Consider the following 27,975-nt stretch of genomic DNA (forward strand, 5'->3'; position numbering starts at 1 on the left):
GGCTCTAGAGCACAGGCTCAGTAGTTGTGGCGCACAGGCTTAGTTGCTCCGCGGCATGTGGGATCTTCCCAGACCAGGCCTGGAACCCGTGTCCCCTGCATTAGCAGGTGGATTCTCAACCACTGCGCCACCAGGGAAGCCCCAAGAAGGTCAGTCTTCTTTTAGAACCCAAATTCTATTCCTTCAACACAATGCACCTGGAGAATAAGAAAAAGGAGAGATTCATGCTCCTCTCTCCCGCTTTTTAACAATCTTGTGCAAGCATGCACACACACACACACACTCATGTACTTTATGCATGGTTGTTCAGTCTAGTAATAATTACACAACACACATACACACTCTTTGTTATGGGAATAGCTAACCTGTTACCAGAATCCTTACATAGGTGTCATCTTATAAATAAGAGGATATGTTCATTGGGGACTAAAACAGCCAACAGTCTTAGAAGGTAAGAATGAAGAGTTTTTTTTTTTTTTTCAGAATGAAATAATGCCATTTGCAGCAGCATGGATGGACCTAGAGATTATCATACTAAGTGAAGTAAGTCAGAAAGAGAAAGACAAATACCATATGGTATCACTTATATGTAGAATCTAAAATACAACACAAACGAACATATATGTGAAACGGAAACAGGCTCACAGACATAGAGAACAGACGTGTGGTTGCCAAGGGGGAGGGGGGTAGGGAAGGGAAGGATTGGGAGTTTGGGATTAGCGGATGCAAACTAGTGTATATAGGATGGATAAATAACAAGATCCTACTGTATAGCACAGGGAACTATATTCAATATCCTGCAATAAACCATAATGGAAAAGAATATGAAAAAGAATATATATATTTAGATTTATATATGTTATAGATTTTTTTCTCGTTTCAGCTAGTCTCTGCCATGGGAACCTCACCCTACAAGTTCTCTCTCCAAGCATCCCTTTTTAACCTGCAAGAATCCTTAAGGATGAGACTGTCATTAGTTTCAAGCAGTGATTCTTGGGGGCCAGGAGACGTTCCCTATAGAGAAAGATCAGAGTTGGTGGGGATTGTGTAATTTCAAAAACACAAGATACTCTTTCATGAGGGGAGTTAATGGGGTGGAGTTAATGCTGGAAATTACATATAACTTCCAGCTTCCCTACAAAGGAGGGGCAAGTGTGCAGCATGGCTACTTCACAGTGTAGCTTTGCACGAACAATCCTGCTAACTCAGATAATTTGACACAATGTGCCTGCAATTTAGGTTACACAGGGTGAAAGGTCTGTCTTAGTCCAGACTGAGCTACTGGAAGAAAGCAGGAATTTACCTTAGAAGCTATCAATTGAGCTTTTCTCTGTTAAACAAAAAATAAAGATAACAGCAGAAATAGTAGCCAAGCTCCAATACTACATTATATGCAATATAAGAAAAAAATGAAAAGAAATGTAAATACCCAGAGTTCATACCCTTTACAAGCCACATTTCTTATCTGTTGCAGTTTATCTGCCTCTGATATCAGCTCTCACCTAAAAAAAAGCCTTGTTCAGGGACCCGGTATCCTTAAGGTGTTTATAGCCGAAATTTTTAAATGGCTTTTCTGCTACATTTTTCAGTACTGGACTGGCTTTCTTCCATTGGTAAAAAGCTGTAAAAAGTTAACAAATAATCATCATCCAGGGAAAAGAAAGTTATTCTTTGTTTCCCTGGTAGCACAGTGGTTAAGAATCCGCCTGCCAATGCAGGGGACACGGGTTCGATCCCTGGTCCGGGAAGATCCCACATGCTGCAGAGCAACTAAGCCTGTGTTCCACAACTACTGAGCCCGCGAACCACGACTACCGAAGCCCGTGCGCCTAGAGCCCGTGCTCCCCAACAAGAGAAGCCACCACAATGAGATGCCCGCACACCACAATGAAGAGTAGCCCCTGCTCACCGCACCTAGAGAAAGTCCACGCACAGCAACGAAGACGCAACGCAGCCAAAAATAAATAAATAAACTTATATTTTTTTAAGGGTTGGGGGTGAGGAGAGAGAGGGAAATTCAGGCTTCGTGAATTTCCTGGGATCTGCAGAGTTATCTTTTTCTGGTTAAAGAAAGGCTAGACCTCTAACCAAACTCAGTGTACTCTCCCTCAAAGTCATAGTTGGGTATACATTATTTCTTAATCACAGAATAGTCAAAAAAAATTCTTCTATCACTATGTAGTAACTCCCAGCTCCTTCTACACTTCTTTAATAAGTGTCTTTCTTATTTCTCTGGTGATTTGAACTAATCAGAACAGTGTTCATGTGAGCTGTAGAGCTATATCAGGGAGGACCAAGTAGATAAAGTAGATTATCAGGAATAATCCAACCCAGGGACTGTCTGGGTGAAAAGGACATTATACTCTCCCCAAGGCCCTAAGGAAATGGTGACAGGAGGAAGGGGGAAATCTGGGTTCCAGACATGCAAATCAAAGACTAGGAGTTTCAGTGACAAAATATTTATGGCAAGAACCCAAGAAGATGCCAGCAGGAAATGAGAAAAACACAGAAGAGGGATGGGAAAGAGACAGAAAGCAAACAGGTTTACACTTTTGCCCTGAAGGACCTCTATTAGGAATTAGGATTCTCCATCTTCCCTCGTGAAATATATGAATGAAGAAGAAACAGGGATTCAGCACTTTTTTTTTTTAACATAAGCATTAAACACCTACTCTGTGCCCATTACTATCCTGGGAGTCATGAGATGTTCAAAAGAAACATCAACCTGGGTCCTTGCCCTTGAGGAATGTGTTACTCTCCTTTGGGGAAGCAAAACTATGCACACATGAGAGAGTGAGGGAACACTGTGAGGTGGCATTGGATTCCAGTCAGGTCCTCCAGTTGGGAGACACACACATATATAGCATGACAGAGAAGAGAGGTGTGATTTCCTGAAAACATGGCTTTTATCAAGTCATTCAGCCCATTGCCTTTCATATCAGGTCCTAGATCTCCTTCCTGACATTCAAGACCCTACTTGATCCATGCAGATATATGTATCCTCACTGTCTGCAGACAACCTACCCTCCTTCCACTGTGCTCATAACTGCCTCTGCAGCTTCCCTCTGCTGCTCTTTCTGCCCAGATCATCAGTCTGAAGGTATATCCGATGCCCTGTCTCTGTCCACTGATCTATATTTGACCCAGCAGTTATTGCACAGCAGAAACATGAGCCTTTTGGAGCTCACAGATTGAGCTATGAGGTGCTTTCCAAATACTTGGCCCTTACATGGAGAAGAGATGTCACATGTGTGTGCATGGCAGCACAGGGAGGCTGGTCTTCACTTTTGGAAATACCTTTTTTCATGTGTCTGGAATCTGGAAATGTTCTACTGTTCTAAAGACTTAAGTGCCTGAAGACTGACACTTATAGCCTACTTCAAAGCAGAAGAAAATAAAATTCTAGTTTAAGAAGCATTGGTATTCCTTCACCTCACACTTTCTTAAACATTTAGCCAACATGACATGAAATCTTTACCTTTAAAAAAAAAAAAGGGGGGGCTTCCCTGGTGGCGCAGTGGTTGAGAGTCCGCCTGCCGATGCAGGGGACACGGGTTCGTGCCCCGGTCCGGGAAGATACCACATGCCGCGGAGCGGCTGGGCCCTTGAGCCATGGCCACTGAGCCTGCGCGTCCGGAGCCTGTGCTCCGCAACGGGAGAGGCCACAACAGTGAGAGGCCCGCATACCACACACACAAAAAAAGAAAGACTTTTGAGTGGAAAATGACGTAACATTTTTCCCCAAGCAAGACTACTTTACGTTTTCTAGAATTTGATGCACACGTAAAATAGGAACCCAGAAACATATTTTAAAATAGTCCTATAAATAAATAAACAGTTCTGTCTGAAAGAAATATAAAGTGAGCTACATGTGCAATTCAAAAATTTCTAGTAGTCACATTTTTAAAAGTAAAAGCAAACAAGTAAAATGTTTATATTTTATTTAACTCAATATACCCCAAATATTATCATTTCAACATGTAATCAATATAAAAATTATGAATGATACGATTTACATGAGTGGTTGTACTAAGTCTGAAATCGTGTGTGTATTTTGTAGCTCATCTCCCCTCAGACTAGCTGCCTATGGCTGCTGGCTCGTGTTTCAGGGAGTGTAATGTTAGAACAAGAAGAGGGTTGTTACTTCATCCCACCCAATTCCTTGTTGTGACAACGAGCCTGGGTTCAGGAGGGTTTGGTGCTTTGTTCAAGATCACATATCAGTCCCCTGGGCTGGGCTCATCTACACTCGCACTCGCCTCCCATGCAGGTTCATGGGTGATGCAAACAGCCTTCTTGGAATGAAACACAGAGTTTTTAAGTATTCTTAAAAGCCACCACCCTCTAAAACCTTTGGACCCCCCAAAAGTATTTAAAAAAATAAAATTTCAGGAGAAAATAGCCCAGTGTACCCTATTTTAATACTTAGACATGACAACCCTGCAGGCCATTTGTTAATACCTGTCTCACAGCCTACCTGTTTTCTGCTCAGCTGTATCTGCACCTGCAGGGGACCCAGAGAGAGAGGGGTGGAGGCTCAGAGGGCAGTCACTGCTGTGTGTGCCTGTCCTCTAAGGATGAGTGGGAGGGGCGTTGCTCCATCCTCTATCCTCTGTCCCGCCCACATCAGCTACTGCTGGCATCCTAAGGAGCCGTGTTGTTTTCCATGATTAATCTCAAAGACCTTGAAATAACTGGGTGACCTTTTGTCTTCCACTCTGCACATTTTGCAGTGCTTTATATTCGGAACCAAGCCAAAGGTGAATGCAGGGGAAATGACCATTTCAGAAACAGAAAATGAAACCAATAAGAAGACAGCATCATTTCCAATAATGAGGACATTTGGGTCTAAACTGAATAATGAGGGCATCTTTGCATCTGGATTGATGAGAAAGCAATTAGATCCTTCATTACCAAAAGCGACATAAATCTTTGATTTGCATTTTGTTTTCAATTTGGACAGAATGGGCATGGTTCTCTAAGGATATAATCTAGACCTCTTTGTGCCAAAATACTGAGGTCAAAGTGATGATAAATCTTATGGCAGTGAGCTCTGTGAGTCATATTTCAATCTGCCAAAAATAAATAAATAAATAAGCCATCTTGGAGATGAGGTTTGGGGGCTATGCTGAGATGCCCAGATGCCATGCTCAGACTTTAACAGAAAAAGCATTTTGTCTGATTTTTTATTATTGAGGTCTCTTCCCCAACATCATGCAGCCTATTTCTGGATCCCCTGGAGTACAAATAAGATAAAAGGGGAAGGAGGGAAATCAGCAGAGAGAAAAATGAGTGCCTATTTCTGTGAATCTGGTCACAAAGCAAAGTCAAGAATGGGCCAAACGTGTGTGTGTGTGTGTGTGTGTGTGTGTGTGTGTGTGTGTGTGTGTGTGTGAAAATAGGTAGGTGTGCTTGTTTGTCCTTCCAGATGCCCCCTCTACCCTTCTCTACTGCTCAATTCCCTAAGAGGCCACCAAAATGTATTGCGTTAAGGGACTCCTTTGCACCTGGCATCCCGTTAGGTTCGGCTGACAGGGTCACTGGCAAAAGATTGGAAGGTGGAAAGAGCATGAGGTTGGGGTATTTATTCAGCCAGCTGCCCCCTATAGGGTCTCTGTAGGCCGGCTGCTTCCCTTAAGATCACAGCTTCTGTGGCACAGTCTTTGCTACACAACTCTCAGTCATCCGTTCTGCCACTCAGGCCTGGGCTTGGTAATGGCACCCCTGTTATCAGCTCCCAGGCAGGCACTATCCTTGTTTCTTTGCACCCGACCTACCCTTTTGTAAGTAGTCCCTTTATTAACTATCCTCCAAATACCTAATTTGAGCTTATCCACTATTTCCTTCTGAGACCTTGATTGATAAAGGAGGTATGCATACATTCCTTGCTCCAGAAAAAACTGTCTTCCCTCTGTTAGCACAAAATGCCTTTAGTTTTTCTATTGTCCATAATTTTAGGTTGGTTCCCCAGAACTAGACCCTGAGATGAGGATTTGTGTGCATGAGTTTTATTAAAGAAATGCTCCAGCAGAAACCCGTAGGGGAGGGTGGTGGAGGAGGGGGAGGGGGAGGGGGAAGACACGGAGAGCAGAAGAGAAGAAGCCGGCCAAGGGCAAAATTTCAGGCAAAGTCCCAACCTCAGCCTAATCTTGAGTGGAGCTCTGGAGCATAAACTGCACCTCAGAGTTTGCCCTGACTTGAGTTAGAGGAGCTGGGTTTTCTATTTCCTGCACCAGTAAGTCAGGGACCCAAGGGCATCCAGGCAGAGCACCATCAATGTATACTTCACGTACATCCCTTGTAACATGAAAGTATTTAGAGAGGGGAGACACACTGTTTATAAATTGGCTTAATAATGGAGTTGTTGGTGGAGAAGAAAGCATTGCCTCCAGATACCAAAAAAGCTCACAGCAGATGCTAAAGGGACACATATTTTGAAAAAACATTGCACAAAAAACAAATAGTATTTTATTTTCATGGATTTGGATAATATACTTTAATATTAGTAAAAATCATATCAGGGCTGAAAGTCTTCTTAAAAAGCAAAGGCATCTTTGTAGGAATCTTAGCTACCAGATGCAGGTAGTAGTTCTATGGTGTGTGTGCATGTGGTTGGGAGGGGAGTATATCAACACTTGCCATTTCCTTCTGAAGCTTCTAACACTTGGAAATTTGTCATAGAAGCTTTTCTCATCTGCAGCTCAAACACTTTTTTTCAGCAGGAATTTAGCTGAAGTTGAAATCACCATCTGGCATCTCATATTGAAACAGGTCCTTTTTGTGCCAAGAACTTCTTCTCTTGGCAGTGATGCTGACTGTGATCTTTCAAAAATGTTTCTTGAGTTGGCAGTCTTGACTGAGTAGAGCAAGCAGCCTGTCTTGGAATTTAGGAAGAGATGTGCTCAGCAAGTTGTTGCCCCAGGAAGAAAAGCGCAATGTGAAAAGTTGAACCATAGGTTTTGAAACCCCAGAAGCCATATCTTCTATTATTGAGCTAAAACCAGCTAGGGGGGAAAAACCCATCTCATCAGTATGATTAGTAGCAGCAAAATGTTGCACAAGACCTAGGAAAGGAGTATTCAATTTGAACCAACAAATGTTATTTAAGCACTTTCGAGGTGCAAAGTGATACCCTCCATGCTGTGGGGACGTAAGGATGACTAAGAAGGGTTCTCTGCCCCCAAGTGGTTGGGGATCCAGGGGCTGGGGAGGCTTAGACGGAACCAGGTCAGCCTATACTAAGGAGCAGAGCCGACATTGTCTGCCTCCTCCCGGATGTTCGGGGATCCCTGTCACCATTTCTGTGCCCCTCCATCCGCTGATGTGCTTTTGCTCCCACTGGGCTGAACTAGTGTCTCTTCTTCCGTTGCTACCCCAGGGTACTATGTACAAATTTAGAGAGCAGCAAGTGCTGGGGAGCTTAATTCCTAGCAGTGACTGCTCAGTGTGGGAATAAAAAAAGCCCAGCTCCCTTTGCCTTAGAGCAGGACTTAAGTTAATGTCCAGGCTTTCCCTACCAGATCAGGCCGAGCTACTCCTAGGACTTTGCCTTGTCTTACATTCGCTCTGTCTCTTTTCCTTCCCTGTCCTACTTCCCTCATACACTTGCCAGTCTCTTCTGGGAACATCGCCTTAGTAACACCTTTGCCTACAAAAGCTCCTCTCAGGATCTTCTTCTGGGAACCTGACCTCAGACAAAGGGCATAATGATATAAACAAAATGCTGTGAGAGCAGGAAGGAGGGATTAATTCTGCCTGGCGATCAAGGACCTTTCCATAAAAGGAGGGGTATTTGAACTAGGCCTTGAAGGGTTATTTGGATTTTGCCAGGCAGATGGAATTGAGGAATGTCATGGTAAATCTGGGGAAAATACATACACATGCAGGGATAATGAAGGTGATGGTGGGGAGTGAAAGGTGATGAGGTTGACAAAGCAGTCTAGGAGTAACTGAAGAAGAGCCTTCAGTGTCATTAAAGAGTTTGGGCTTTTTAAAAATTGGTCAGGGTGAGGCATTTTCGATTTCCAAGCAGGGGAGAAATGATACACTTCTCTTTTAGGAGAGAATTGAATGGAAATATAAAGGATGGGTTGGAGGGATAAGAGATAAACAATGGAAACCACTTTGGGGGTCAATATTCCACGTGACAATGATGAGGGACTGACTTAGGGCAGTGGGTGTGAGAATGAAAAGGAAAGGATGGATCTAGAGATTAGACGAATGGACTTGTCAACTAACTGGCTCTAGGTGGGAAAATCAGAGTGATCAAGAGTGGCCAAAGTATTGGGTTAGATCAGAGGGTGAAGGACGGTACCATCAGTCAAGAGACAGAACACAGAGGAAAAAGCCAGATGGGGAAGAAATCAATGCGCTCATTTTTGGATGTGTTGAAATTGAAGGAGACACCAGAAAAAATCCTTAATAACTCAAAGACATTTAAATGAAATCGGAAAGTAACCTGAGAATAAACAACAAACAAATTTTGGGATATTCAGAGACCCATGAAATTCCAGTTCAAGGTTAGACCAAAGAGACACTTTTAAAAATTAGCTCTCTGGATAAGAATCAAACAAGAAAATCAACAACAGAAACTTGGACACCCTTTACGAATAAGAACACTTAAAATTCACTTGCGACAACAGAGCAATGCTTCAGTTTCAGTATGATTTTACTTTGATGATTAAAACTAGAGTGGGGAGTATATATGATTTAAAGATTAGATCTGATATGTTACATTTGTATGGTTTTTTCTATGGACTGTGAAATTCTATGGACCATGAAAACAGAGTCCTAAGACAATGGTGCTGAAAGAAGAAAAACAGTGCCTTTAGCATTCGCAGCCTATTACCTAATGTGACACATTGCTGGTGGAGGGACTGCTGGAGCACTAGTTCCATCAACGGAGAGTGGCCATTTCCTGGCCCTTAATTATTGCTGTTCATTTGCTTATGGACTTGCATTGACTTTTTACAAATAAATCAATGTGTCCACGTGGAAACTGGCATCCCTGCCTTGCATTATTTCAAGGAGCACACAATTAGAAAACAAGCACAAGTCCAAATTCTTTAAAAATGTTTCAGTTTGAGGAAAAGTCTACTCTATACAAGATACATTGTTTCAAAACCCAAATGAATTTTAGGGCAGCAGAGAGGCCTCAGTACTCTGTAACAATGTTACACTTAAACTCTTCTCTTTGAGAACACAATACTTAGAAACAATACTTCCTCCTCTCCTAGGTAGGATGTTAGGGTAACAGAAGCCAAGTTACCCATGGAAGTAAGAGGAAGAGAAGGTAGAAAATATAGAGGAAGGAGGACATTAGTTGTGTTTATTCATTTAATCTCTCTTCCTCCCTCCCTCTCTTCCTCCCTGCTCAGTCCCTCCCTTCCTCCCTCCCCCACTTCCAGGAATACTTGAGGACCTACTGTGTGCCGGGACTACTAGAAGTCAGAGATACCATACTGAACAGGGGAAACATACATGATCTCTACCGTTAGGGAATTTAGGTCTCTCATACTTGATTTCAGATTCCACATGTCAATAAAAGATAACTTCACTTGTTCTTCACTCCTGTTCTCTCTCACCTTCACATTGCATATTCAAGCACATTAGGTTGACCCATTTGTGGAGCACATCTGTGAGGCATGACTCAGCTAGGCTGCCTCCATTTGAAATTCAACTCTCTCACTTAATAGTTGTGTACATTTGGTCAAGTGACTTAACCTTTTTAACCTTCGTCTCTTCTTCATCTATAAAATATAGATAATAACAGCACAGACCTCACAAGACAGGTGTGAACATTACAAGAATTAATTCATTTAGAACTTAGAATGGGCACTGGTACACAGGGAGCAGTCCACTGATGTTACCCATTGTTATTTTTAGCACACACAGGAAAAAAATAGATGAAACAGACCATATCTTTCAAAGAGCTTACAGTCTTGCAGGTGGAGACAGACAGGTACACAGATAAAGGCAATAACGTGTGGTGAGTGGAATGATGAAGAAGGTATGTTTAGGTTATGGTGGGAGATCACAAAGAAGGGAGTGGGGAATTCTTTCGGTCAACTCTTTTGAGACAGATGTAATATCAACCCAAAGTAGTTTCTTATTTCCCTGACCCTTAGGTAAATGATCCCTCCCTATTAAATGCCTGTTTTGCTTGCTTTATTTGCCCATAGTTATTCCACTGTGGATAATTACGTTAGCACAAATGAAGGCTTTTCATGAGGGGTCATCGTGGTCCCTCTTTATTTACACTCTGAATAAAGGAGCTTATTGGTGAAACTAGGTTACGTTTTCCTGATTTCTTATGTTCGGTGGCAGATTTCTTACAGAAGTCAGAGTTGTTTGGGCCAAGGGAAAACAGGCCTTTTCTCACACCAGGAAGTGGTCTAATTCTTTTTGCCGTGACTGGCTAAGACACAGCCATATGATTTAATTCTGGCCAATGGGACCCAAGGAAGCTGGGGGTTCTGGGAAACATTTTCTCAATAATATGAGGCTAATGGGAGGAAACATCACTATTCTTCTCCAGACGTTGTTGGTATGCATGTGATGGCTGGTGTTGCTGCAGCCATTTTGTGACCTGGACGGGAGATATTGCTGACACCCTAAGGATGGAAATAAAGTGGACCCCTGAAGCCCTCCTTGTATTGCTGGATATACAGACTTGGGCCTTGATCCACCTCCAGACTTCTTATTGGGTGAGAAAATACCCTCCCCCCCCTTTTTATTGTTCCAGCTACTTTTAGTTGGGTTTTCTGTTCACTTTCAGTAAACTCCTTGTGGAGTTAATATGAGCAGCATGATGGGGCATTTCTGGGCAGAAGCTTCAAGAGACATGTGTGTGGCTTGCCATGCTCCCTCTCCCCTGCCCCCATGGTCAGGGAAGCATGTTGAGATGGAGCCTCTGCCAGCCTAGTTCCTCAATAAGTAGGCCTTCTGTGACAGACTTGTGGCAGGAACAAGAAATAAACCTTATCACTGAGCTGATGAAATGTGTTGTTATTGTTGTTCCCACAGATAAACCCAGTCTACTTAGACTGGTAAACATCCTAAACATTGTAGTGACTAAAAACAATGAAGTGGAAGCAAGAGCTTGAGATGCAGGCCCTGAACCCCAGGTAATGCAAGACTGGAAAGAACAGGCTCCCCGCTGCCCGCTCCACACACTTCCTGGTTCGTGAGATGAGCCTCAGAATGGTAAGTCATTTAATCTAAATAATGCTTTAAAAATGCCTTCACTTCAATGCATTATTCAGAGTAAATTAATCACAACGTATTAAGTGTCTCTTTAGCCTCCCTGACACTTGCCTCATCACTTTGCCCATCAAGTTTTTTTTATAATGACCTCACTCTGCACTCCCCTAACAACCCCCTCACCTAGACACCTACCTAGGAGTCTTTTGGGAATAGCTTGATAATCACGTAGCTGAAGTTTTGTGGCACAAATATGAAGTGAAGGTGACGTGTCAGTGGGGGACAGGAGAATGATGACAATGATAATTCATATTTATGTAGCACTTGTTCTAAACCAGATGTCATTCTAAGCACTTTATATATAGTAACTCACTTAATCCTCACCTTATGAGGTAGGTATTATCGTTATCGCTCCTTTACAGAGGAGGAAACAGGCACAGAGAAGTTAAGTGTCTTATCCAAGGTCATGCAACTAAAAAGTAATGACACTGGGGTTTTAGTCCAGGCAATCTGGCTCCTAACACTCCTAAAAGTGTTCTAACCATGATGCTTCACCAAGAGTGGGTGGGGAGGGGTGTTGTTTTGGGGGAAGCAGTTCTTAGAGAAGCACGAGGTAAAGAGCCTAGCTGAGCCTCACCTGACTTAAATCCTAGCTGGGTGTTGTTTTGCAACTTGCAAAACACATCTACATCCTGGTTTCCTCAACTGTAAGAAGGCGCTACTGGTAGCTCTGTCCCCTGCAAGGTAACTGAGGCAGGCAAAGACCCTAGTATAGAGCTTGCCTGCAAAACTACCCTCTGAATGTGACTGGGGCTGCTGTAACATTCTAGGACAGATCCCCAGAGGGTGCAGAAGTCTTGTGTATGCGGGGAGTCATGTAAAAATGTGAAATGACTGTTTGGGGATTTCTCTAGGGGGTCCTTTGGAAGGTATGGATTGTAAGGTGACAGGACCTGGGAAAGGCTGTCTGGAGAGCCATTTCTGGAATGGGTGGCTGGATAAGCCATTGGGACCAACTGTGATTTAAGAGGTTTGAGGGGGCATTTTTCTGAGGTCTGAAAGGGGCGCACAGATGTGCAGAGGAGTAGGAGGTGAGCGCAAGGGGCTGGGATCTAAAATTGTATCAGAAAAGCTTTGGAAATGTAGCTCAAGAGAGAGAACTTAGTTTGAGGAGTTGCAATTCACTACCAGAAAGTCCCTTAGGCTGTATCTGTAAAATATATTGCAAATTTGAGCACTTCTCACCTTCCCCGCTGTGGCCACTGCCAGCACCCTGCTAAGGGCCTCTAGTTGGGCCTCCCCCAGACTCCTGGCAGGTCTAACCTGGTCTCCCTGCCTCTATTCTGGTCCTTGCCCTTCCATTTGCCTCACAGTAGACAGTGATTTTTTTAAAAATGCAATCAATTACTGTGGCTTCTTTTCACTCTCAGAATAACCCCCAAATCTTGACTCCATAATCTGGCCCTGCCTAACACCTGGACCTCATCTCTCACCACCACCCCCGGCGCCCCAGTCCACCCCCACTGGCCGCATTTCTGATATACAAACACACCAAGCTCCTCCCTGCATTAGCTGTTCGCTTTGCCTGCAATGCTTTCCCCCCTGTTCTTTGCCCAGCTGGCTCCTTCGGCTGCTCTGGTCTTGATCGAAACATCGCCTTCTCTGATTTCCCAACTGACCTGTTCCCTGGCCCTCACGCTCTCTCAGCCACCCTCCATGCCACTGGCAGATTCTCTCTCCTTCACAAAACTCATCACTATCCAAAATGGTCTTGTTTGTGCCTTTGCTTGTTTATAGGGCTGTTGCCAGTCTCCCCTACTAGCCTGAATTGGCCCTGTTTGCCTCATTCATGGCTGTATCCCTAGCACCTAGATCAGTTCCCAGTGCACTGAGGCGCCATAAATTAAGAAGTAATTTACATTTAATTTCCACCAGTAATACATTTCAAACAATTTACTTATATGTCCCAGTGGAAAAAAGAAGAAAGATTAATTTTATTTACATTTAATTGAATATTGATGCATTCTTTGGACGATGGCAATGGGAGAGTAACATTTGAACACAATTTTGTGCGGATAATCTCTTGCTAGAAAATCTGAAATTATATATGGCTCAGAATAAATTAGTTTTACATAGAAAATTAAAAATCCAGAAGCCACAATTGATAGGCTCCTATTTTTAAATATTATGAAAATATAAAATTTAAATATTATAAAAATGTAAAATATAAGCTACAATGTTTCTATAATAAAGGGCTTAGAGTTAGTAAGGGTAAGGATACAACGTCAAAATCTACCTAACCATATTTTCTTTACTGATTTCTTTGAATAATGCAATGGTGCTGAATGTTTATTTGGAGTCTGTTAAAATATGATACTGGGACTTCCCTGGTGGCTCAGTGGTTAAGAATTCGCCTGCCAATGCAGGGGACACGGGTTTGATCCCTAGTCCAGGCAGACCCCAGATGCCGCAGAGCAACTAAGCCCATGTGCCACTGCTACTGAGCCTGTACTCTAGAGCCTGTGAGCCATAACTACTGAGCCCATGAGCCACAACTACTGAGCCTGCGTGCCACAACTACTAAAGCCCACATACCTAGAGCCTGTGCTCCACAACAAGAGAAGCCACTGCAATGAGAAGCCCACACACCACAACGAAGAGTTGCCCCTGCTCGCAGCAAATAGAGAAAGCCCACGCATAGCCACGAAGACCCAACACAGCCAAAAATAAATAAAGTAAAATATAATATTAACATTATCTTGTGTATTAATTGCATTTGACTATTTGTCTTATTTCTGTATTTGATTCAACATTTTTATATTTAAAGATTGTCAATGGAGAGCCCTCTGGGATATAATCATTTTCAATTCACATATGACTAAATTTGGTCATATCTGCTGATTGTGTAAAGAGCTCTTTCTGAGAAGTAAATATTAATGTTGACTGGTTTTGAAAAAAGAACCCTTTGGAGCACCTCTTCTTTTTTCCATTTTTAGACACCTCTGTTAGCTGCTTTAACACTTGGTTGGAAGTGTTTTTAAAGGAGCTTGTGAAGATTTGGAAAAGATTTTATTTTTAATATCCCAGATTGCATCCTCTGCATCGGGTTGGTTTTGTTACATGTGCTCCATCTGTCTTGAAGATATGGAAAACTTGGTAGGGGAAAAATGGAAAGGGCAAAACTGTTTCCCTAGCTCTACAAAATGTCTAAAAATGACTTCACATGTAAAATCTAGAGCATGGATTCCTTCAGTTAGAACTTTCCCACACTATCCAGGTACCTGGCACTCAACCTTCCCAAGCGGGGAAAGGAGAAATTGTTTAGTTACTCCCTGGTTAGAAAGTTTGCAAGGTTGAATGCCTTTTACACAATCTCTACTTTGTACAACTTCAGTAAGATTTCTTACCATTTTAGGTGAATTCAATTAAACATGTGGATTGATTCTTTTATTATGAATATCCTTAAAAAAGAATATAATCAATTTACTTGCTGGCTACGGTTGATCTGGGATTTCTGATATCTTTCTTTAATGTTTCACGCTTAGTACTGGATAAAAAACTTTGAAAAACAAAACAAAACAGAACGTTTCTTTGCCTATCCCCAGCTGCACCTGACAGTGAAAGAAGCTGAAATCTTACTCTTCACTGGACATTACATCCAATTTCAAGCTTCTATTATCTTTTTTAAAAGCTATTAGAGAATGCTTAGTAAAGATTTTGTTTCTCTGAAGGTCAGCCTGTTATATTTGTAATTGGAGCACTTCATGGATTGGGTGTCTGGGAGATCTAAGTGCTTTTATCCATCCTACCATTGTTTAACATGATATTTATGTGTTTACTGAGTGTCTTGTAGCTTTAGAATGTGGATTTCTGGAGACTCAAGATCTTTTATGATGTGTGTAGCACCAAATAAAATATGGATCCTTCAGTATCATCTCAAAACGGACTTTAATCTGGAGCTATAGAGTGGCACTCCTTTGGTGTGTGTTTATCTGCAAATTATTCTTTGAACAGAATCAAACCTTCAGGGACTTCCCAGATGGCGCAGTGGTTAAGACTCCACCCTCCCAATGCAGGGGGCCCAGGTTCCATCCCAGGTCAAGGAACTAGATGCCGCACGCTGCAGCTAAAGAGCCCTCATGCCGCAAAGGAGATTCTGCGTGCCGCAACTAAGACCCAGCACAGCCAAATAAATAAATAGATAGATAAATAAATAGATAAATAAATAAATATTAAGAAAAAAAAGAATCAAACCTTCAGCAAGCAAAACTCACAGCCCCCAACATTATGAACCTGCTGAATTGAAATGATACTAAAATCCTGGTTTGTTAATTTGGGGAGGATTATTATTTTAGAGTTATTATAAGTAAAGTATTTTCAAGCAAAAGGAGACTATTGGAGAAGGTGATACTTAAACATCATGTGATATTTAAAGCTGGCTTTGCAGTTTCCAAATCATCACCCAAGATGATAAATGTATGCATCAGTGCCTAACCCACATAATATCAAATTTTCTCATGTCCTATGACTCATCTGAGAGCTCTACTCAGTTGCCATCAATATCTCCTATCTTGTTACAAGCCCTTGTCATCACCTAGAACTGCTTCACCTCTGAAATCTTGAACTTTGAAATTCCACTCTGACCTCAACTCTATACCCTTCCATCCCCTCCACCTTCATCCACCCATCTTCAGTCTTACCAAGGCATCGGCCTTCAATCTGCCTGTATAACAGCCCCCAGCCCTCTTGGATTTAAGGACACTTTAAGGGTACTCTCCTCATCAGACACAACCCCCCTACTCCTCTGACGTGCTGGCACAGCCAATCAACAAATCCTCAGTCTTGCATCTTTGGCCCCTGAGCATTACAAGAGAAGATCACATAATGCATAATTATGCAGTCAGGTGCTAACACAAATTTTGATTTCAAACCTCAACTGAGTGCACAAGACCATCTGGAGTTCTTTGATCATTCCTAGGTGGTTCCCTGTATAAGCTACCTGACCTGAGACATGTAGGACTGGATAACATGAATTACAGACACTTAGCACGGCGTCAACTTCTTATTCAAAATATATAAAGTTCATTTTCTCCCCATGGATTTCATGTGAGCCAAAATTTCCCCATTTGTTTGTGTTTCCTCTTATTTTTGTTTTCTTTTGCATTTTACAAATCTCCTCTTGGAGTGATTAAAGAGTTTAGAGGAGTATCAAAGAGTTTCAGATGATCACAAGATATTTACTACAGAGCTGCTGTGTGCCAAACAGTGTTTTAGGCGCTGGGGATGCAGCAGTGAACAAAATAAACAACTCTGTCCTCATAGAGTCTATATTTTAGTAGCAAGGGACAGAAAACAAGCAAATCAGTAAAATTATACTATGTCAGAAAGTGACAGGTGGGACTGCAGAGTCCTGGAGTGGTTGTGCAGGCTGGGAGGTACGCTACGGAAAGGCTGCTCTGTGCACGAGGGGCAAGCATGAGCCAGACTGCCTGGATTCAAATCCGAGGTCTGGCACTCACATGTGTGACCCTCGGCAAGTTACCTAACCTTTCTGTGACTCAGTTTCCCAGCCCATAAAATGAAGAATTTCATAGTGCAAACATCATAGGTTTGTTATGAGGATTAAAGAACTTAATACACACATAGCATTTCCCCTGGTAAGCACTACATAATTGTCAATGATTTTATTTTATATAGTTGTCTCACCACTGCCCCTACCCTCACATTCACAGCCCATGCACTAGAGGCAGAAATAGGTTCACCATGAAGGGAAAGCCTGTCACTTCCTGAGCCCTGAGAGAGGCCCTAGCAATGTGTTCATGTGGTGCGTTTGTCAAGTTTGCAAAAGTAAGGTATTTTAATAGCCATTGGTTAAGATGCTGTCTGTTTCCATATGTTCCCCTTGTGTCAGGTAGCCTGGAAGCAGCTGTCGGCATTTGGGGATCCAGTGGAGAGGAAGTTGAAGGCATTAGTTTGGATTTAGTGGGGAACATCTATGTGGTTTGGTCGCTCCCATATTGATCTCAGTTATTGCTGTTCATCCTGGTGTAGAAGGAGCTCCCAGGATTCCTACCACCCGCTGTGCCATCTGTGCAAGCAGGACATGGTGACAGGAATGTGTCCCATTAGAGGCTGGCAGCAGGGGTGTGGGGACAGAGGGGGAAACAGGGTTTGAAATGTACAAAGCCAGAAGTTAGTCTGTGGAAAGTTCTTGTAATCCCCTTATATATAAAATAAGTAGAGGATTTGGTTCTCAGGACATAGTCAAAACAGAAGTTTTTCCCTGTCAGGAACATACTAGATAATGTGGCATTAATTAATTAGTAATGCACTGTTATGAACTGAATACTTGTCCCCCCTCAATTCATATGCTGAAGCCCTAACCCACAATGTGATTGTATTTGGAGATGGGGCCTCTGGGAGGTCATTAGATCTAGATGAGGTCATGAGGATGGGGTCCTCATGATGGAATTAGTGACCTTATAAGAAGATACCAGGGAGCTTGCTTTCTTTCTCTCAGCCATGTGAGGACACAGCAAGTAGGCAGTCATCTGCAAACCAGGGAGAGGCCTCTCACCAGAACTCAACTATGCTAGTACCTGATCTCAGAATTCCCAGCCTCCAGAACTGTGAGAAATAAACGTCCATTCTTTAAGCCACTAGGTCTATGGTATTTTGTTATAGTAGCCTGAGTCAGCTAAAACATACATTACGCAGGTGTTTTTTTTGTCTTTTTTAATGGGAATTCGGTTAGATAAAATTATAATTCCTGAATTTGCAGAGCAGAATCCTATAGCAGTACTACAAACAGCAGGTAAGTCTGTGTGTGAAGATGCAAGCTTTACGTATCCCACCAGTCAATATTAAAAAAACAAATTCAACCAACCACATTAGAAGAAATATTGAATTATCCTTCTACTCTCTCTTTAGGAAATATTATACAAGTATTCTCATAGAGATGATCAGAGTTTATAGCCAAATATATAAGGGAAAAAAGTATTGCAGAAGTGTGCCAGTTGATAACTATAAACCATATTGTTTTCTGACTTTTATAGGGTTTGTGGTATTTGTCTGTTTTTTAAAAATGTATAATTTGTGTGATTTCTTTTCTCATTCTAAATAAATGTTTACTTTGTCCCTACTTTTGATTTGGTGAATTTTGTGTTCTTCTTCGTAAACAGGCCCTCCCCACAAACTGCACACATTTCAGGTCCACAAGCCGTGGATCCACTTCTGTCTGGAGGAAAGAGGAATGAGGGAATGCCTTTGTTTCTTCCCATCTCATCCAGACTCAGCTGTACGTTCTGTTATAGTCAATATCTCCTCTCATGGAAGAGGAACAGATGGCCCTTCTCCTTCCATCCACCTGTGCCCTCGTGGCCCCTGGTCTCCTCCCCGCCCCCCACCTCGGGATTCTGTCTCTCCACGGACCTCCCCACCCTTGGATGGCCAAGCTCTTCCTCTCCACTGGGTCTTCCCTGTCAGACCAGAGACATGCTCAAAAATGTCATCCCTTGATTCTGGCCACACCACTCCCTGCCTACCTCTTTCTCAGAGGCTTCCCAACTCCTCCCCCTATTCCCCCCCTCCAACTAAATGTCTTGAAAGAGAAGCCCATATATATGGCTCCTACATCCTCATTCCTCACTTCTCTGAGATCTAGCTCCTCGCAGCTTTGGGGTACTGTCCCATAGAGTCACCACTGCCTGACTCTGTGGCCTCTGAATAGTCTGAGTCCGATTGGCCTCTTGCTGCGTCTGACAATGTTGACACAACTCTCTCCTGCATCCTTTCTGCCCTGGCTCCTCAAGTCAGTTCTCCTCCCTCCATTCTGACCACTTGACCTTGCTCTCTTTCGCCACCCCCTCTCCCTCCTCAGTTCCCTTAGATACCGCCTTACACATAATCTGCCTGGATATGCTTGTTTATTCTTTTTTTTTTTTTCATGTTGAGTTCTTTCTCTTCTTTTGGCTATTCAATCATAGTAGTTGAGAGGGATATACTTGCTTATTTTGTAATGAGTCTATGCCATTGATTCTGAAATGAGTCTGTTCCCATGGTTACTCCTGAACTCTGTAGCCATATTTCCCACTCTCCACCTGACAGCTCCAACTGCTTGTACTATGGGCTTCTCATACCCAGCATCTTCACAAATGAAAACTTTCATCATCATCCTCTCCAAACATCTCCTCCCTCCTTGTTCTTTGTGGTGGGAGGTGTCACCGTCAATCACCCAGTCACTCAGCCAGGTATTCTTTTTTTGCCGTACGCAGGCCTCTCACTGTTGTGGCCTCTCCCGTTGCAGAGCACAGGCTCCGGACGCACAGGCTCAGCGGCCATAGCTCACGGGCCCAGCTGCTCCGCAGCATGTGGGACCTTCCCGGACCGGGGCACAAACTCGTGTCCCCTGCATCGGCAGGTGGACTCTCAACCACTGCGCCACCAGGGAAGCCCAAGCCAGGTATTCTTGGAGTCTCCTTGTTTCCCTCCTTCCCCCTCACTCCTCCTCTTTGATCATTAACAAGCATTATTTATTTTAGCTTTAAGTCAGGTGTTCTTAAAACTTTTTCATCATTAAACCTCTTGGCAATATGGTAAAGACTTTGGATTGCTCCTCAGAGTAATGCTTTTTAATGCATAACCAAAAGGCAAAGTGAGGAAAAAAACAAAGCTGGAGGCATAACCCTTCCAGACTTCAGACTATAGTAAAAAGTTACAGTAATCAAAACAGTGTGGTATTGGCACAAAAACAGACATATAGATTAGTGGGACAGAATAGAGAACCCAGGGCTTCCCTGGTGGCACAGTGGTTGAGAGTCCGCCTGCCGATGCAGGGAACACGGGTTCGTGCCCCGGTCTGGGAGGATCCCACATGCCGTGGAGCAGCTGGGCCTGTGAGCCAGGGCCACTGAGCCTGCATGTCCAGAGCCTGTGCTCCACAACGGGAGAGGCCACAACAGTGAGAGGCCCATGTACCACAAAAAAAAAAAAGAAAAAGAAAAAAAAAAAGAATAGAGAACCCAGAAATAAATCCACGTACCTACCATCAATTAATCTATGGCAAAGGAGGCAAGAATATACAATGGAGAAAAGATAGTTTCTTCAGTAAGTGGTTTTGGGGAAGCGAGACAACTACATATAACTCAATGGAATTAGAACACTCCCTCACACCATATACAAAAATAAACTCAAAATGGTTTAAAGACCTAAATATAAGACATGACATCATAAAACTCTTAGAAGAGAACATGGGCAAAACATTCCCTGACATAATCACAGCAATATTTTCTTAGATCAGTCTCTCTTACTTTTCTTTGATCAGAAGAAATAAAAGCAAAAATAGACAAATGGGACCTATTCACACTTAATTGCTTTTGCACAGCAGAGGAAACCAGAAACAAAATGAAAAGACAACCTATGAGAAATGCTTACAAATGATGTGACTGACAGGGGTTAATATCCAAAATATACAAACAGCTCATACAACTCAATATTGAAAACACAAACAACCCAATCAAAAAATGGGCAGACCTAAATAGACATTTTTCCAAAGAAGACATACAGATGGCTAAGAGGCACATGAAAAGATACTCAACATCACTAATTATTAGAGAAATGCAAATCAAAACTACAATGAGGCATCACCTCACACAGGTCAGAATGGCTATCATCAAAAAAATCTACAAACAATAAATGTTGGAGAGGGTGTGGACAAAAGAGAACCCTCCTGCACTGTTGGTGGAATGTAAACTGGTGCAACCACTATGGAAAATAGTATGGAGAGGAGATCGTAGGGAAGATGGTGGAAGAGTAAGACGCGGAGATCACCTTCCTCCCCACAGATACACCAGAAATACATCTACACGTGGAACAACTCCTACAGAACACCTACTGAATGCTGGCAGAAGACCTCAGACCTCCCAAAAGGCAAGAAAGTCCACACGTACCTGGGTAGGGCAAAAGAAACAAGAATAAAGAGAGACAAAAGGATAGGGACGGGACCTGCACCAGTGGGAGGGAGCTGTGAAGGAGGAAAGGTTTCCACACACTAGTAAGCCCCTTCGCGGGTGGAGACTGCGGGTGGCAGAGGGGGAAGCTTCGGAGCCGCGGAGGAGAGTACAGCAACGGGGTGCGGAGGGCAAAGCGGAGAGATTCCCGCACAGAGGATCGGTGCCGACCAGCACTCACCAGCCCGACAGGCTTGTCTGCTCGCCCGCCGGGGCAGGCGGGGCTGGGAGCTGAGGCTCGGGCTTCGGTCAGAGTGCAGGGAGAGGACTGGGGTTGGCAGCGTGAACACAGCCTGCAGGGGGTTAGTGCACCACAGCTAGCGAGGAGGGAGTCCGGGGAAAAGTCTGGACCCGCCAAAGAGGCAAGAGACTTTTTCTTCCCTCTTTGTTTCTTGGTGCGTGAGGAGAGGGGATTAAGAGCACTGCTTAAAGGAGCTCCAGAGACGGGCGCCACAGCTAACAGCGCGGACCCCAGAGACGGGCATGAGATGCTAAGGCTGCTGCTGCCGCCACCAAGAAGCCTGTGTGCGAGCACAGATCACTAACCACACCTCCCCTCCCGGGAGCCTGTGCAGCCCGCCACTGCCAGGGTCCTGGGATCCAGGGACAACTTCCCCGGGAGAACGCACGGCACACCTCAGGCTGGTGCAACGTCATGCTGGCCTCTGCCGCCGCAGGCTCGCCCCGCACTCCGTGCCCCTCCCTCCCCCTGGCTTGAGTGAGCCAGAGTCCCCGAAGGAGCTGCTCCTTTAACCCCGTCCTGTCTGAGCGAAGAACAGACGCCCTCCAGCGACCTACACGCAGAGGCGGGGCCAAATCCAAAGTTGAGCCCTGGGAGCTGTGAGAACAAAGAAGAGAAAGGGAAATCTCTCCCAGCAGCCTCAGAAGCAGCGGATTAAAGCTCCACAATCAACTTGATGTACCCTGCATCTGTGGAATACATGAATAGACAACAAATCATCCCAAATTGAGGAGGTGGACTTTGAGAGCAAGATTTATGAATTTTTCCCCTTTTCTTCTTTTTGTGAGTGTGTATGTGTATGCTTCTGTGTGAGATTTTGTCTATATAGGTTTGCCTCCACCATTTGTCCTAGGGTTCTATCCGTCCTTTTTATTTTTTTTCCTTCAAATTTTTTTTTTGGTTTTTCTTAATAATTATTTTTTATTTTAATAACTTTATTTTATCTTACTTTATTTTATTTTACTTTATCTTCTTTCTTTCTTTCTTTCCTTCCTTCCCTCCCTCCCCCCTCCCTCCCTCCCCCCTTTCTTTCTTTCTTACTTACTATTTTTTCTCCCTTTTACTCTGAGCCGTGTGGATGAAAGGTGCTGCAGCCAGGAGTGACTGCTGTGCCTCTGAAGTGGGAGAGACAATTTCAGGACACTGGTCCACAAGAGACCTCCCAGCTCCACATAATATCAAACAGCGAAAATCTCCCAGAGATCTCCATCTCAACACCAGCACCCAGCTTCACTCAACGACCAGCAAGCTACAGTGCTGGACACCATATGCCAAACAACTAGCAAGACAGGAACACAACCCCACCCATTAGCAGAGAGGCTGCCTAAAATCATAATAAGTCCACAAAACACACCACCAGACATGGACCTGCCCACCAGAAAGACAAGATCCAGCCTCATCTACCAGAACACAGGCATTAGTCCCCTCCACCAGGAAGCCTACACAACCCACTGAACCAACTTTAGCCACTGGGGACAGACACCAAAAACAATGGGAACTATGAACCTGCAGCCTGCAAAAAGAAGACCCCGAAACACAGTAAGATAAGCAAAATGAGAAGACAGAAATACACACAGCAGATGAAGGAGCAAGATAAAAACCCACCAGACCTAACAAATGAAGAGGAAATAGGCAGTCTACCTGAAAAAGAATTTAGAATAATGATAGTAAAGATGATCCAAAATCTTGGAAATAGAATAGACAAAATGCAAGAAACATTTAAGAAGGACCTAGAAGAACTAAAGATGAAACAAGCAATGATGAACAACACAGTAAATGAAATTAAAAATACTCTAGATGGGATCAATAGCAGAATAATTGAGGCAGAAGAACGGATAAGTGATCTGGAAGATAAAATAGTGGAAATAACTACTGCAGAGCAGAATAAAGAATGAAAAGAACTGAGGACAGTCTCAGAGACCTCTGAGACAACATTAAACGCACCAACATTCGATAGGGGTTCCAGAAGAAGAAGAGAAAAAGAAAGGGACTGAGAAAATATTTGAAGAGATTATAGTTGAAAACTTCCCTAATATGGGAAAGGAAATAGTTAATCAAGTCCAGGAAGTACAGAGAGTCCCATACAGGATAAATCCAAGGAGAAATACACCAAGACACATCTTAATCAAACTGTCAAAAATTAAATACAAAGAAAACATATTAAAAGCAGCAAGGGAAAAACAACCAATAACACACAAGAGAATCCCCATAAGGTTAACAGCTGATCTTTCACCAGAAACTCTGCAAGCCAGAAGGGACTGGCAGGACATATTTAAAGTGATGAAGGAGAAAAACCTACAACCAAGATTACTCTACCCAGCAAGGATCTCATTCAGATTTGATGGAGAAATTAAAACCTTTACAGACAAGCAAAAGCTGAGAGAGCTCAGCACCACCAAACCAGCTTTACAACAAATGCTAAAGGAACTTCTCTAGGCAAGAAACAGAAGAGAAGGAAAAGACCTACAATAACGAACCCAAAACAATTAAGAAAATGGGAATAGGAACATACATATCGAAAATTACCTTAAATGTAAATGGACTAAATGCTCCCACCAAAAGACACAGATTGGCTAAATGGATACAAAAACAAGACCCATATATATGCTGTCTACAAGAGACCCACTTCAGACCTAGAGACACACACAGACAGAAAGTAAGGGGATGGAAAAAGATGCCATGCAAATGGAAACCAAAAGAAAGCTGGAGTAGCAATTCTCATATCAGACAAAATAGGCTTTAAAATAAAGACTATTAGAAGAAACAAAAAAAGACACTACATAATGATCAAGGGATCGATCCAAGAAGAAGATATAACAATTGTAAATATTTATGCACCCAACATAGGAGCACCTCAATACATAAGGCAAATACCAACAGCCATAAAAGGGGAAATTGACAGTAACACATTCATAGTAGGGGACTTCAACACCCCACTTTCACCAATGGACAGATCATCCAAAATGAAAATAAATAAGGAAACACAAGCGTTTTTTGTTTTTTGTTTTTTTGCGGTACATGGGCCTCTCACTGCTGTGGCCTCTCCCGTTGCGGAGCGCAGGCTCAGCGGCCATGGCTTACGGGCCCAGCCACTCCACGGCACGTGGGATCTTCCCAGACCGGGGCATGAACCCGTGTCCCCCGCATCGGCAGGCGGACTCTCAACCACTGCGCCACCAGGGAAGCCCTGAAACACAAGCTTTAAATGATACATTAAACAAGATGGACTTAATTGATATTTATAGGACATTCCATCCAAAAACAACAGAATACGCATTTTTCTCAAGTTCTCATGGAACATTCTCCAGGATAGATTATATATTGGGTCACAAATCAAGCCTTGGTAAATTTAGGAAAATTGAAATTGTATCAAGTATCTTTTCCAACCACAACGCTATGAGACTAGATATCAATTACAGGAAAAGACCTGTAAAAAATACAAACACATGGAGGATAAAAAATACACTACTTAATAACAAAGTGATCACTGAGGAAATCAAAGAGGAAATAAAAAATTACCTAGAAACAAATGACAATGGAGACACGACGACCCAAAACCTATGGGATGCAGCAAAAGCAGTTCTAAGAGGGAAGTTTATAGCAATACAATCCTACCTTAAGAAACAGGAAACATCTCAAATAAACAACCTCACCTTGCACCTAAAGCAATTAGAGAAAGAAGAACAAAAAAACCCCAAAGTTAGCAGAAGGAAAGAAATCATAAAAATCAGATCAGAAATTAATGAAAAAGAAATGAAGGAAATGAGAGCAAAGATCAATAAAACTAAAAGCTGGTTCTTAGAGAAGATAAACAAAATTGATAAACCATTAGCCAGACTCATCAAGAAAAAAAGGGAGAAGACTCAAATCAACAGAATTACAAATGAAAAAGGAGAAGTAACAACTGACACTGCAGAAATACAAAAGATCATGAGAGAGTACTACAAGCAACTGTATGCCAATAAAATGGACAACCTGGAAGAAATGGACAAATTCTTAGAAATGCACAGCCTGCCAAGACTGAATCAGGAAGAAATAGAAAATATGAACAGACCAATCACAAGCACTGAAATTGAAACTGTGATTAAAAATCTTCCAACAAACAAAAGGCCAGGACCAGATGGCTTCACAGGTGAATTCCACCAAACATTTAGAGAAGAGCTAACACCTATCCTTCTCAAACTCTTCCAAAATATATCTGAGGGAGGAACACTCCCAAACTCATTCTACCAGGCCACCATCAACTTGATACCAAAACCAGACAAGGATGTCACAAAGAAAGAAAACTACAGGTCAATATCACTGATGAACATAGATACAAAAATCCTCAACAAAATACTAGCAAACAGAATCCAACAGCACATTAAAAGGATCATACACCATGATCAAGTGGGGTTTATTCCAGGAATGCAAGGATTCTTCAGTATATGCAAATCAGTCAACGTGATACACCATATTAACAAATTGAAGGAGAAAAACCATATGATCGTCTCAATAGATGCAGAGAAAGCTTTTGACAAAATTCAACACCCATTTATGATAAAAACTCTCCAGAAAGTAGGCATAGAGGGAACTTTCCTCAACATAATAAAGGCCATATATGACAAACCCACAGCCAACATCGTCCTCAATGGTGAAAAACTGAAAGCATTTCCAGTAAGATCAGGAACAAGACAAGGTTGCCCACTCTCACCACTCTTATTCAACATAGTTTTGGAAGTTTTAGCCACAGCAATCACAGAAGAGAAGGAAATAAAAGGAATCCAAATCAGAAAAGAAGTAAATCTGTCACTGTTTGCAGATGACATGACACTATACATAGAGAATCCTAAAGATGCTACCAGAAAACTACTAGAGCTAATCAATGAATTTGGTAAAGTAGCAGGATACAAAATTAATGCACAGAAATCTCTTGCATTCCTATACACTAATGATGAAAAATCTGAAAGTGAAATCAAGAAAACACTCCCATTTACCACTGCAACAAAAAGAATAAAATATCTAGGAATAAACCTACCTAAGGAGACAAAAGACCTGTATGCAGAAAATTATAAGACGCTGATGAAAGAAATTAAAGATGATACAAATAGATGGAGAGATATACCATGTTCTTGGATTGGAAGAATCAACATTGTGAAAATGACTCTACTACCCAAAGCAATCTACAGATTCAATGCAATCCCTATCAAACTACCACTGGCATTTTTCACAGAACTAGAACAAAAAATTTCACAATTTGTATGGAAACACGAAAGACCCCGAATAGCCAAAGCTATCTTGAGAACAAAAAACGGAGCTGGAGGAATCAGGCTCCCTGACTTCAGACTATACTACAAAGCTACAGTAATCAAGACAGTATGGTACTGGCACAAAACCAGAAAGATAGATCAATGGAACAGGATAGAAAGCCCAGAGGTAAACCCACACACATATGGTCACCTTATCTTTGATAAAGGAGGCAGGAATGTACAGTGGAGAAAGGACAGCCTCTTCAATAAGTGGTGCTGGGAAAACTGGACAGGTACATTTATAAGTATGAGATTATATCACTCCCTAACACCATACACAAAAATAAGCTCAAAATGGATTAAAGACCTAAATGTAAGGCCAGAAACTATCAAACTCTTAGAGGAAAACATATGCAGAACACTCTATGACATAAATCACAGCAAGATCCTTTTTGACCCACCTCCTAGAGAAATGGAAATAAAAACAAAAATAAACAAATGGGACCTAATGAAACTTCAAAGCTTTTGCACAGCAAAGGAAACCATAAACAAGACCAAAAGACAACCCTCAGAATGGGAGAAAATATTTGCAAATGAAGCAACTGACAAAGGATTAATCTCCAAAATTTATAAGCAGCTCATGCAGCTCAATAACAGAAAAACAAACAAGCCAATCCAGAAGAGCTAAATAGAGATTTCTCCAAAGAAGATATACAGACTGCCAACAAACACATGAAAGAATGCTCAACATCATTAATCATTAGAGAAATGCAAATCAAAACTACAATGAGATATCATCTCACACCAGTCAGAATGGCCAACATTAAAAAATCTAGAAACAATAAATGCTGGAGAGGGTGTGGAGAAAAGGGAACACTCTTGCACTGCTGGTGGGAATGTGAATTGGTACAGCCACTATGGAGAACGGTATGGAGGTTCCTTAAAAAACTACAAATAGAACTACCATATGACCCAGCAATCCCACTACTGGGCATATACCCTGAGAAAACCATAATTCAAAAAGAGTCATGTAGCAAAATGGTCATTGCAGCTCTATTTACAATAGCCCGGAGATGGAAACAACCTAAGTGTCCATCATCGGATGAATGGATAAAGAAGATGTGGCACATATATACAATGGAATATTACTCAGCCATAAAAATAAATGAAATTGAGCTATTTGTAATGAGGTGGATAGACCTAGAGTCTGTCATACAGAGTGAAGTAAGTCAGAAAGAGAAAGACAAATTCCGTATGCTAACACATATATATGGAATTTAAGAAAAAAAAATGTCAT

The 27,975-nt window shown here is 42.4% G+C and overlaps 1 long non-coding RNA gene across 1 annotated transcript in view; it reads right to left on the reverse strand.

Annotated features, from left to right (window-relative positions):
* Nucleotides 1-6,532: 6,532 nt before the first annotated feature.
* The window catches only part of LOC113622743 (uncharacterized), a 35,605-nt gene continuing 14,162 nt past the window's right edge, over nucleotides 6,533-27,975 (reverse strand). The window contains exon 7 of the long non-coding RNA XR_003433636.1: nucleotides 6,533-7,004. This is a non-coding gene — a long non-coding RNA (uncharacterized LOC113622743). The remainder of the gene's footprint in view (nucleotides 7,005-27,975) is intronic.

This window comes from Aethalodelphis obliquidens, unplaced genomic scaffold (assembly GCF_003676395.1).
Source record: "Aethalodelphis obliquidens isolate GAN/ISIS:26980383/991018 unplaced genomic scaffold, ASM367639v1 scaffold10, whole genome shotgun sequence".
Lineage (NCBI taxonomy): Eukaryota > Metazoa > Chordata > Mammalia > Artiodactyla > Delphinidae > Aethalodelphis > Aethalodelphis obliquidens.